Consider the following 10683-nt stretch of genomic DNA (forward strand, 5'->3'; position numbering starts at 1 on the left):
ACAAACCGCCCCATTAGGAAAACCCTATGTTTTCTCTCTTTTCTTTTCTTTCTTTTTCTTTCTTTTCCACAGCCATTCACTCTCTCTATAAATCCCACTAAGTGTATAAAGCCTCATAAATCAATCTCTAAAAGCCAAATGACCAAAATGCCCTCCCTATTAACTCTAAGCTCTTTTGTCCAAGTAGGGCCATTTTAGTCATTTTACCAATTCCCGCTAATCCTCAAGTGTCTCTAATATTTTCCCGTTGCTGCCCAATACCTGAAAAGTCACCAAATAAGTATTCCCCATCATCAAAATTAATCTCAATCTATTCTCTAAATTCCTGCTTATACCCCCAGGCTCGCCCCGAGCCGGGTATAAATTCCCGTCATGACTTTCCGCTAGCCTGCTCACTGGGATCGCCTCGAGTCACAAATCACAGATACATCCACATCACAATGTGGTCTCAACAATCATCACATATCAATGCAATCATGCCCAACATGGCCAAAATTACAGTTATGCCCTTCTAACACGATCCGGGCCTACATGCATACTAATATACATAGTCATGCATCTCAGATAAACAAATAGTCATATAACATGCTTTAAATCATAATCATGCATTTAACTCAACAAAGTCACACATAAATCCCATCATGCCCTCCTGGCATGCTAATCAAGGCCCTTAAGCCTTATTAGCGGATTTGGGTCGTTACACATACTGTGTGATTGTTTACTTTTTCCAAGTAATGAGACCTTATTAACAAAATAAAGACAAACAAAGCAATAACAAATTAAGACAAAGCTATTACTAACAGACTTTTGGATTATCAACACTAATACAATCTAATCTAAAGGAAAATTTTGTTAATTTAAGAGATGAACTCTATCTCTAAACAGAGAGATACACCACAAAATGTAAGAAACCTATCATAACTTAAAAAAACTTTCAAAAAGATCACTCATGCAACTAAGAAGTTTATGCTCAGTCTAATATAAATTAAAATACTAAATAAGAGGAACACCTCATGTAGTTAATGACCATTAAACAAATAAGCTCCAAAGCTTTTTCAGAAGTTCAATAATGGTATCATGAATCAATATGCTTTGATTTACAACAAAAATGAATTTAATACCTATAACCGCTCTGTGAATATTGGGCTAACAATTCAGAGAAAGCAGGATGACTTTTAAGCTGCAAATGGAATTAAAAAAAATAGAGATATTATGCTACCTAAAATTTATGAAAAACTGAAAGAAAGTGAACAAGTTCTAGTTAAGATTTTAGTTAAAATGAGCCCTCAAAGAGCTCAATACTTCCCAATTAATTTAGGACAACATGCCTGAACTATTTATCTAAACTAACTATACCAATCTTAAAAGGGAAGCATCAAACCTTTTTAGACATGGTGCTCATCTTCTGAAGTATTGATACAGATAAACTTCCAGTATCACCAGCAACTAATTTCTCAATCAAATGCACCATGACTAAACTGGCAGAAACCTGCATATATTTACAATATAAATTAACTTAAAATGCCAATAATCAGTAATCACATCAAAGAAGCCATCTAAAACTATATGATCTGCAAATATTTTGGTAGGCATCAGATATTGAATAGAGCTATATAGGATTAGTGTGTTGACTTGTAAATTTACTCAAGTTCTATTGGTTGGCTAGTAAGTGTTATTGTTAGTCTATAAATAGTATAAGAGAATACTTGGAAGGGATATATAGAAGAATTTGGTTACTGTTTAAAGTTTAGAATTTCTACTTTGGGAGTTTTTGCTAGGTTTTCTCAAATTAACCTAGACTTTGTGCAAGATTTGGTTCTTTTCAGTACAATTCGTTTATTCTTAGAATAAAGCTTACAGAATCTTTCAAATCAGCAACCTAGACGGTGTATTAATTAAAATATATTAAATGAGAAACAATGGGTCAATTGTTCAAATAAAAAAATTAATGATCAGGAAAGAAAATGCATTAACTCGAACACGCTAAAACAGCAAACGTATGGTGTTGACTTAAAAATGACTAACTAAAATCCACCCCAAACTTCATGCAAGAAAGAGCCATATATAAGTTTATACCCAAAAGTAGAAAAAAAAATGCAATATGGATCCAAGGATTTTTTACTTGCCTGAGAAACAAAAACAGGGCAGTACTCATATATTTCAGTTGAGGAAACAAAACTAAGTAGACTAGCATAAACAGAGGACAAATACAATTTTAAATTAGCAGGGCTTATAGAAAAAGTTTTATTGTTATATTAGCACTGCCTTTAAGACTTCCATTGAATGAGATGTTACTTACACTGCCATTTATCATAACATGAAGTTTCTGCCCTGTGCTAGAAGTTCTAAATTGTCCCAGTTCCAACCCAGTTCATATATCTATTCATACAACAGAAGAATCCTTTAGAAATTATCCTGTCTAAATCAAACTATGACACAATTAGTAAAGCAAAATTCTAGTTATGTTGCTCACACTCAAGAGATGTGATGAAACTTTTAGGTAAAATTACCCATTCAATGATCTCACTACCCAATATTACAACCTTTCCAATAACAGTTTTACACAGATGGATAAGAAAGGAAGAAACATTGCTGCTTTTTATATTTCTAAGGGTAATTAATTTTAAGAGTAATTAATTTAAAAAACAAAATGGACCTTGCAACACTGTCATAGATCAATGGGACACAGTTTTGGGCACAAAAGAAGAATTTCTAAGGAATGCAACAACTACATTACAGGGCTATTTTCTATTCTTATAAGAAAGGAGAGGACCAAAATACTAGTTACAAAGACCCGTCACCAATTAGAAATAATATGAGCATCCTATGCAAACATAAGTGCTAAAGTCCAAAGATAAGAAAATTAAGAACCTCATTTCTGAAAGCCTGGCCAATTTGAGCAGCAGCAAAAGGAAGCTTGTTCCCATTGTAATAGTACAAGTCTTTGAAGTTAACAAATATGCCTTGTGCAGTTTCTGGCCGCATGAACCTACAGCAAAGGAGATTTAATTACATATCATTACTGACCAAACAGGAGTCTTAATAAAAAAGAATCGCTAAGAAAGAAACAGTACCTCACTTGCAGCTGCCTTGAAACGAACATATATAACAGATGCCTCTACACCCTCAGCAAGAGATGCCTTGCTGCTACTATTGCTCCGGATTTCTGACTGAACCTGATGAAAAAACAATAACCATATAGAACCAGAACGTTTTCTTTTTTAGGTAACAAACAGAGCACTTGATTTAAGACCAAAACGAGACAGAAACAGAGGTCTACCAACCCAAAAAAACCGCACAAAATAATGGAGCGCATTAATTCAATCCCTACATTATTTTACCTGAGAAGACACACTTTTGAGTACAGAAAGTACATGAGAGCGAATCATACCCAATGCTCGAGACTGTCATAACAAAAATTACTCAATTATTGGAAATGGAAACAAATTTTAGTGGAAGAATGTGCAAAAATGTAACGTTATCTAATAAGCTATCTGCATAAATTTGTTTCTACCTGCAGTTGTCAAAATTTGAGTAAGTAAACGCCAGATTCAGCATACTGTGGATTGTTTTCTACATACCTAATATAAAGTAGATAATTTTTAAGGTCATCAAGTTGATTGAGAAAATAAATGTCTCAACAAAATATGCTAGTAATTCCCTAAATCAACATATAAATCAATGGTACGACACAAGTAATATTTAATGAATGCAACTAAAGCAGCAAAAATAGATACATAAATATATATGATGTAAATAGCATCCCCTTACGCTATGCAGTCATCAAGGCGTTTGAGCAGAGGGAGGAAGTTCTCATTGACAACATTCATATTTGGAGAATAAAAATTTGTAGAGATCTGCACAAGGATAGACAACAGCAAATCATTTTGTAATGATAAGAACCGAATAGTTTAGTATAATACACTGTCCAAGTTTTGAATCCAACAAATTGCAGTTCAGTTTATATTTCAATAATCAGCTCTCCAATTAAACTTAAAAGACTGGACACTAAGCCTAATCTGACAAATTCAACTTTTACACTAAAAAATTCAAGCAAAGAAAATGTTAGATAGTTCAAATGCATTAGATAGTTGACGCACTGGCATGAGAAACTGAGGTTCAATTCAAGAAAAAAACAAAGATGGGGCACAATGATGTGACCTACTCATCAAGATACCACATAGATGGGTCACTGATGTGATCTATACCAAGCTTAACACTCTCAAGGTCCTATTTTAATCGTACCAGGTAAGCCTATAACATTTGAAATATAGAACCATTGTGTCTAAAAGAGTGATTGCTTAATCTAACAATGATAAGATACGGTTCAGTATACACAACTGTCAGCAACACTTAAAACATTTGTCCAAATACCAAATAGCCCAAAAAGAATATAGTTAGATATAAATTGTCCATTCATATAGTAATTACTGACTAAGATGGCCATAAACGACAAGATACCTCTAAATGGACTGCCAAACAATAAGGAATATTAGTCCTCTGAGTAAATCTTCATATTCTAAGATGATCCAACTTTGTACTTGATAAGAAAGGAGAGATTATCTTGTGTCAATAAATTAATTGTAGTTAAGAAGCTTTGGATGTCACCTTATATTGTCAAAGCATATAACAAGAAATCGACCATTTATAGATTTGCCAAGAATGGTCGCTTCTTCATGAATAGCATGGCTGCGATCAACTTCTCCAGTTTGTTTATACCTTTCTAGAAGAACAACAGTTTTGAAAGATCTAACGACAACAGCAAGCATTTGATCTGCACCCAAGTATTCTGACATTATCCTAAATGTAGGCAAACCTACAAGTTAGAACCGAATAAAGAAAAAATAAAATAAAAGGACGACAAGATAGTGTTTTGGTTGGGAAAATGCAAACACATGAGATGTTTGACCTGCTCAGCTGGCTGCAATGAGGTCGAACTCTTCCAAGTAGAGCAACCACTCCTATTGTATCTTTCATTAGATGATTTTCTGGCTCTTGGAATGGAATTCCCCTAGAAATAATGCAAAGAACCGCAGCAGCAGATTTACCCATCTTTTCTATATTCTCCATCACTTCCTCTTTCGAGGACAACTGATTTTTGAGACCAAATGGATATAGTTCTATAGAATCTAGTAATTTTACAACAAATATAAGATCCCGTTAAGTACTTCAATCAACAAAGTTCTAACATAGCAAATATGTCCTAGAACTAGAAAAACAAGGCTCAGGACACACAATAGAAAAAAGGGTGTCGTCTCATCACTACAATAATTTTTAAAAGCCGAGTGAGTGCGCCCAGGTATACTATCTAGCATGGAAGGACATGTCAGTGTCACAAAATTAAATGGTCGATTTGGTCAAGTAGATTCTTTAGATATGTCAAAACATTTTTACAATGATTCCAGTAGATAAAATAGAATAGCTATAGATGTGCTAGCCAGTCAAAACCTTGCAATTTTTTCATAGTTTGATCAATTTTTTCCTTCTCTTCATTTAGCTTGACACATTTTTCTTCCAATATTCGGACTACAGAGCCAATTTTTAACAAGTCCTCTTCAAAGACCTGCAGTGAAATAAAGAAACTCAATAAATCCTAAATCCAGCATGAAATGTGTACAAGAAGGGAAGATCTATCTTCCTAAAGCCTGTGAAACTCTATAGATGAATAAAAATAATTATTACAATGGTTAGTCCGTGCCAAGATAAAAACTGCATATTCTTTGAAAAGTAATGTAAAAGTGACAATTAGTAGTTGTATGCTTGTACCTTTTTATTATTTTCAATGACCGTGGAGAAGTTTTTTCCATCATGCTCCACTTTTGGATTTGGTATAGAAGGTTTGACATGAACCTGCATATGGAGTATAGAAATGGTCCAATAAGTAATGGTTTGTAAACTACTTCAACCAACAAAACAAAAACATCACATATAGCTTTTACATAGTTGTTCCCACCTCAACATTCAGACTAAGGTTTGAATGGCGAGAATGGATAGCTAAGAAGCTATAGTTTCCTGCAATTTGAGATAAAGGAATAGCAGGAACAATGCAGCGCCCATGCTTGAAAGTATACCGGACAGACTCTCCCAAATTAAGCCAATCAGCCTTTATTGTTAGCATATGTGACAGACCATTTTTCTCTTCATCGTGGATAGTATCATCCACAATACCCTCACAGTTGACAATTTCAAAAATGATATTTTCTAGTTTGGAACCAGCAGTAAGAATCTCGGGTACCTAGTCACAATATTTTTAGATAAGAAAAGGTCGGAAAAAGAAAATTAGCAACATATGAAGCAAAGAATCACTGACCTTCGTTGCGATTCTTAGTTCTCTTTTCTCAATCTGAAATTCTTGTTTAAAAAAGACTTTATTGCCTGATGATACAGAGAGCGATGCTGCACAGGGTCGGGCACAGATATGGAATTTACGGGGCGAATAAAGTATAAAAGATTGCAAGTCAATAATACATATTTATTTTGACTACATAATTAATTGATCACATAAGGAATACTCAAGCTTTTGCTTAACAGATTCAAAATCTGAGATTTTACTTCCATATCAAGACAATAAAATAAATATACACACCAAGAGTTGTATAAGTAGTATTGTAATTTTTTACACACAATGACACAAAAAGTTTGTGGTAATGAAATTATTGAACTGAAGCATATAACATTCAATTCAACACATGTTTGTATTACAAAATTAGCACAAGGCCTTATATTATTCGAAGTGATACTGGTACAAAAACAAGAATGAAACTATATTACCAATTTATTTAGTGTGTCTCATAACTAGATTTCTACAAGTTCAACACATCAGAGATAAAGCTCTCCAGTAAATACACTTACCATTCTCTCCATAACCAGCTGTTACTTTCAAGACTGAGCCACCCACCCCCTCCGTGAGACTGAGCCACCCACCCCCTTTGCAAGACCGAGCCACCCACCCCCTCCGTGAGACCGAGCCACCCACCCCCTCCGCGAGACCGAGCCACCCACCCCCTCCGTGAGACCAAGCCACCCTTGACCCTGAGCCCGTCATTTTCACAAGACCCACGAGCCCCTGTCATTTGCGCCGTTTGCCGATGATAGGGAAGGTCGGGCTCCATAAAGACAGGTGAGAGAGAAAGAGGGAAGGAGAGAGGTCTGGTGGGAGAAAGAGATCCGAGAGAGAGGAGATGTGCCTCTTCTCAGGATTTGTCTTCCATGAAGGGGAGTGAGAGACCGAGAGAGATAGGTCTACGGGAAATGGGTCAAAGGGAAATTGGCGCTTTTTTATTTTATTTGCCGCCTGAAACTTTGATAATATACCATAACTCTTTTTAAATAGTATTATAATGATGTGTTATGGTAATGGGTGTTTGGTGTAGTGTTGCCTTTCTTTTTATTTGGTTTGGTTTTAAATTGCCACAAGAATAATCACTCAAACCTTTTTAAACACTTGGTTCTATAAATTCAAGTAACACAAATATCACATGAACAAGAACCCAATCTATTTTAAACACTTGGTTCTATAAATTCAACGTAACACGAATGTCACAAGGACTAGAACTCAAGCTGTTTTGAACACTTGGTTCTATGAATTCAACGTAACACGAATGTCACAAGAGCAAGAACTCAAACCATTTTAAACACTTGGTTCTATAAATTCAACGTAACACGAACGTCACAAGAACATGAACTCAAACTGTTTTAAACACTTGGTTCTATAAATTCAATGTAACACGAATGTCACGAGAACAAGAACTCAAACCATTTTGAACACTTAGTTCTATAAATTCAACGTAACACGAATGTCACGAGAACATGAACTCAAACTGTTTTAAACACTTGGTTCTATAAATTAAACGTAACATGAATGTCATGAGAACAAGAGCTCAAACTATTTTACGGGTGGATATGCATTTAGTCCCTTGTAGGCCCATAGTTCTAGAAGTAATTTTGACACAAAATTTACCATTGGTCCTCACCCGGCGTCCTATGCCCCTGTAATCCAAAGATTCGAGCTTTCAGGGGTCCTAGCAAGTGAAACCACCTGCCCCTTGATTATGCCCTACTCAGGAGGTCGGCTGGGGGTTTCAATACTGCTCTCCAAGTGCGTATCCCATCAATTCCACACCTTCTTGGGAGGTGATGTTAATGAGGTGCCCATGCGTAGGCTGCCTGGGTATCCACCTGTATCGCGCAGATTAGGATTTGGTTATTACTCTTCAGGCGCGCGCTGTCCTCGGGAGGTAACCTAAATTCTTAAGTCTGTGTTATACTGGGTTTTCTAGATATGGGATATAGTGACATTAGGGGCGCTTCGCTTGTCGACTAGCCAAGCTTCCCATGTCACAGATTTCTCGAGGCCAAGTAGGGTACCCGGCCTTCCGTTTGAATCTTGAGACTTAAGAGACTTGGTCAGAGCTCCTCGGTCTCGATGTCCACGGGAGGTGACAATAGTCTATTCTCGCGCTACTTGGGTTATCAAGCTCCTAGGTGCTAAGCTTAGTTCTGCCTGGAACAAGCTGCCTTCTAGGCTAGACTTAACTAGTTTCCTAGGATTTTTTATTCTCGGGATGGCAATGCTAGGCTTACTCCTCTAGACAGTTGACAAGTTTAGTTTCCTAGTTTCCTAGGTCGTTCTTTGTGAGGCGTAGTGCTGCCCTAACTCCATGCCCCCAAGTGATCGGAGACTAATCTGCGGTCACTTGTCCAAGCGAGTGGGTGCTCTTACATAGAATTAATAGAATATAAAAGAAAACCAAAGAACATAAACAGACAATAAATTTCTTACCGTATTTTATATACACAGTTTCCATTACATATGCCCAGAGGCTACAGGGGGTATTACAGAAATAGAAAATGTTTGCTGTTCATATTACTGGTAATACTGGTGAAGATGCTCGACATTCTAGGTGTGAGGAATCAACTCCCCACTAAGTTGGGCTAATTTGTATGTTCTCGGACATATAATGCTCTCGACTTGGTATGGGCCCTCCCAGTTGGGTCCTAGCACTCGTGCACCGGGGTCTCGAGTGGCTAAGAAGGCTCTTCGCAACACCAGATCTCCGACCCCAAATTTTCTATCTTTCACTTTGGAGTTAAAATATCTAGACACCTTTTGCTGGTAGGACACTACACGCAGTTAAGAAGTTTCGCGTAGCTCCTCCACGAGGTCCAGGGACTCCCGAGTAAAGCATGGTTCGGGGTTGGTTCATACGTAACCCGTCAGTGTGTGGAGATTGTTGCTTCAACTGGGAGCATAGCCTCATACCTGTAGGCCATCAAGAAGGGAGAATGGCTGGTGGAGGTCTTGGAAGTGGTGTGGTTGGTCCACAATGCCCTAAGCAGCTCCTCGGGCCAAGCTCATTTTGCCTGCCCTAGCCTTTTCTTCAAAGTGGACTTAAGTGTCTTGTTAACTGCTTCCACTTGGCCATTGGCATGCGGATGGGCCATGAAAGAGAAGCTCTTGATGACACCATGCTGTTGACAGAAGTGCGTGAACACTTCACTGTTGAACTACAATCTATTGTTAGAGACTATCTTCCTCGGAAGCCCATATCGGCAAACAATGTTTTTAATGGCGAAATCCAAAGCCTTTTTGGAGGTGATTGTAGTGAGAGGCTCAATCTCAACCCATTTTGTGAAGTAGTCGACGACCACTATGGCATATTTCACCCCTCCCTTCCATGTAGGCAGGGACCCAATAAGGTCGATGCCCCAAACAGCAAAAGGCCATGGGCTGGTAATCTGCGTAAGCTCATTTGGAGGCGCTAGGGGGATATTGGCGAAGCGCTGGCATTTGTCGCATTTCTTTACGTAATCCATCAGGTCACCGTTCATGGTGGGCCAAATATATCCTTGCCTTAAGATCTTCTTGGAGAGGCTCTGCCCCCCAACGTGATCTCCGCAGAAACCTTCGTGTACCTTTCATAGTATTAAACTGGCTTCTTGCTTGGACATGCATCAAAGCAATAGAAAAGAATAACCTCATCTATAAAGCCTACTATCCATGATTATGTACCTTAGTACTTGGTACAGCAACTTCCGAGCTGCCTTCTTGTCTTGGGGAAAATCCCCGGAGAAGAGGTATTTAACTATTGGTTCCATTCACCCATCTTGGGATTGTATTGACTCCACCTCGTCTAGACCCGAGATACTTAGAGACTCCAAGTAGTCAATGGGGACCACATTATTTAATTCAGTATCTTTGGTCATGGCCAGTTTACCAAGGTATCCGCATTAGAAATTTTCTCCCACTACACTTACCGAATAGTGAATCTTTGGAAGTTATGCAGCATTTCTTGAACCTTTGCCAAGTACACTGCCATCTTTATTCCCCAGACTTAGTACTCTCCGAGAACTTGGTTCACCAAGAGCTGGGAATCGCTAAAGATCTCGAGTCCTTCAGCCTTGAGCTCCAGTGCCACGCGAAGCCCAGCGATTAAAGCTTCGTACTTCACTTCGTTGTTAGAGGAACTAAACCCAAAGTGGAGGGCACTATGCACCCTATGCCCCTTGGGGGAAACAAAAATAAGTCCCGCCCCAGTGCCATTTTTGTTCGAAGACCCATCCACGAATAACTTCTAGGCTGGTCTAACCACTGGGTTGCACTCAGTCCTTTCCTGATTCCCAATGCACTCGGTAATGAAATCAGTGAGTGCCTGGCCTTTTATGGTAGTCCTCGGATGATAA

At 38.0% G+C, this 10683-nt stretch overlaps 2 long non-coding RNA genes across 3 annotated transcripts; both read right to left on the reverse strand.

Moving 5' to 3' along the window:
• Positions 1-2175: 2175 nt before the first annotated feature.
• On the reverse strand, positions 2176-3173 carry LOC133829099 (uncharacterized). Its single transcript, XR_009891522.1, has 3 exons — positions 3075-3173; positions 2872-2989; positions 2176-2379 (listed from the first exon to the last, which is right to left on the reverse strand). It is a non-coding gene; the product is annotated as an uncharacterized LOC133829099 (long non-coding RNA).
• Positions 3174-3349: 176 nt separating this feature from the next.
• On the reverse strand, positions 3350-3977 carry LOC133829100 (uncharacterized). 2 transcript variants are annotated; one of them, XR_009891523.1, is made up of 3 exons: positions 3772-3977; positions 3515-3581; positions 3350-3404 (listed from the first exon to the last, which is right to left on the reverse strand). It is a non-coding gene; the product is annotated as an uncharacterized LOC133829100 (long non-coding RNA). The 2 variants fall into 2 exon arrangements; XR_009891524.1 differs by having other exon boundaries at positions 3738-3977.
• Positions 3978-10683: the final 6706 nt, after the last annotated feature.

This window comes from Humulus lupulus, chromosome 4 (genome assembly GCF_963169125.1).
Source record: "Humulus lupulus chromosome 4, drHumLupu1.1, whole genome shotgun sequence".
Classification (NCBI taxonomy): Eukaryota; Viridiplantae; Streptophyta; class Magnoliopsida; order Rosales; family Cannabaceae; genus Humulus; species Humulus lupulus.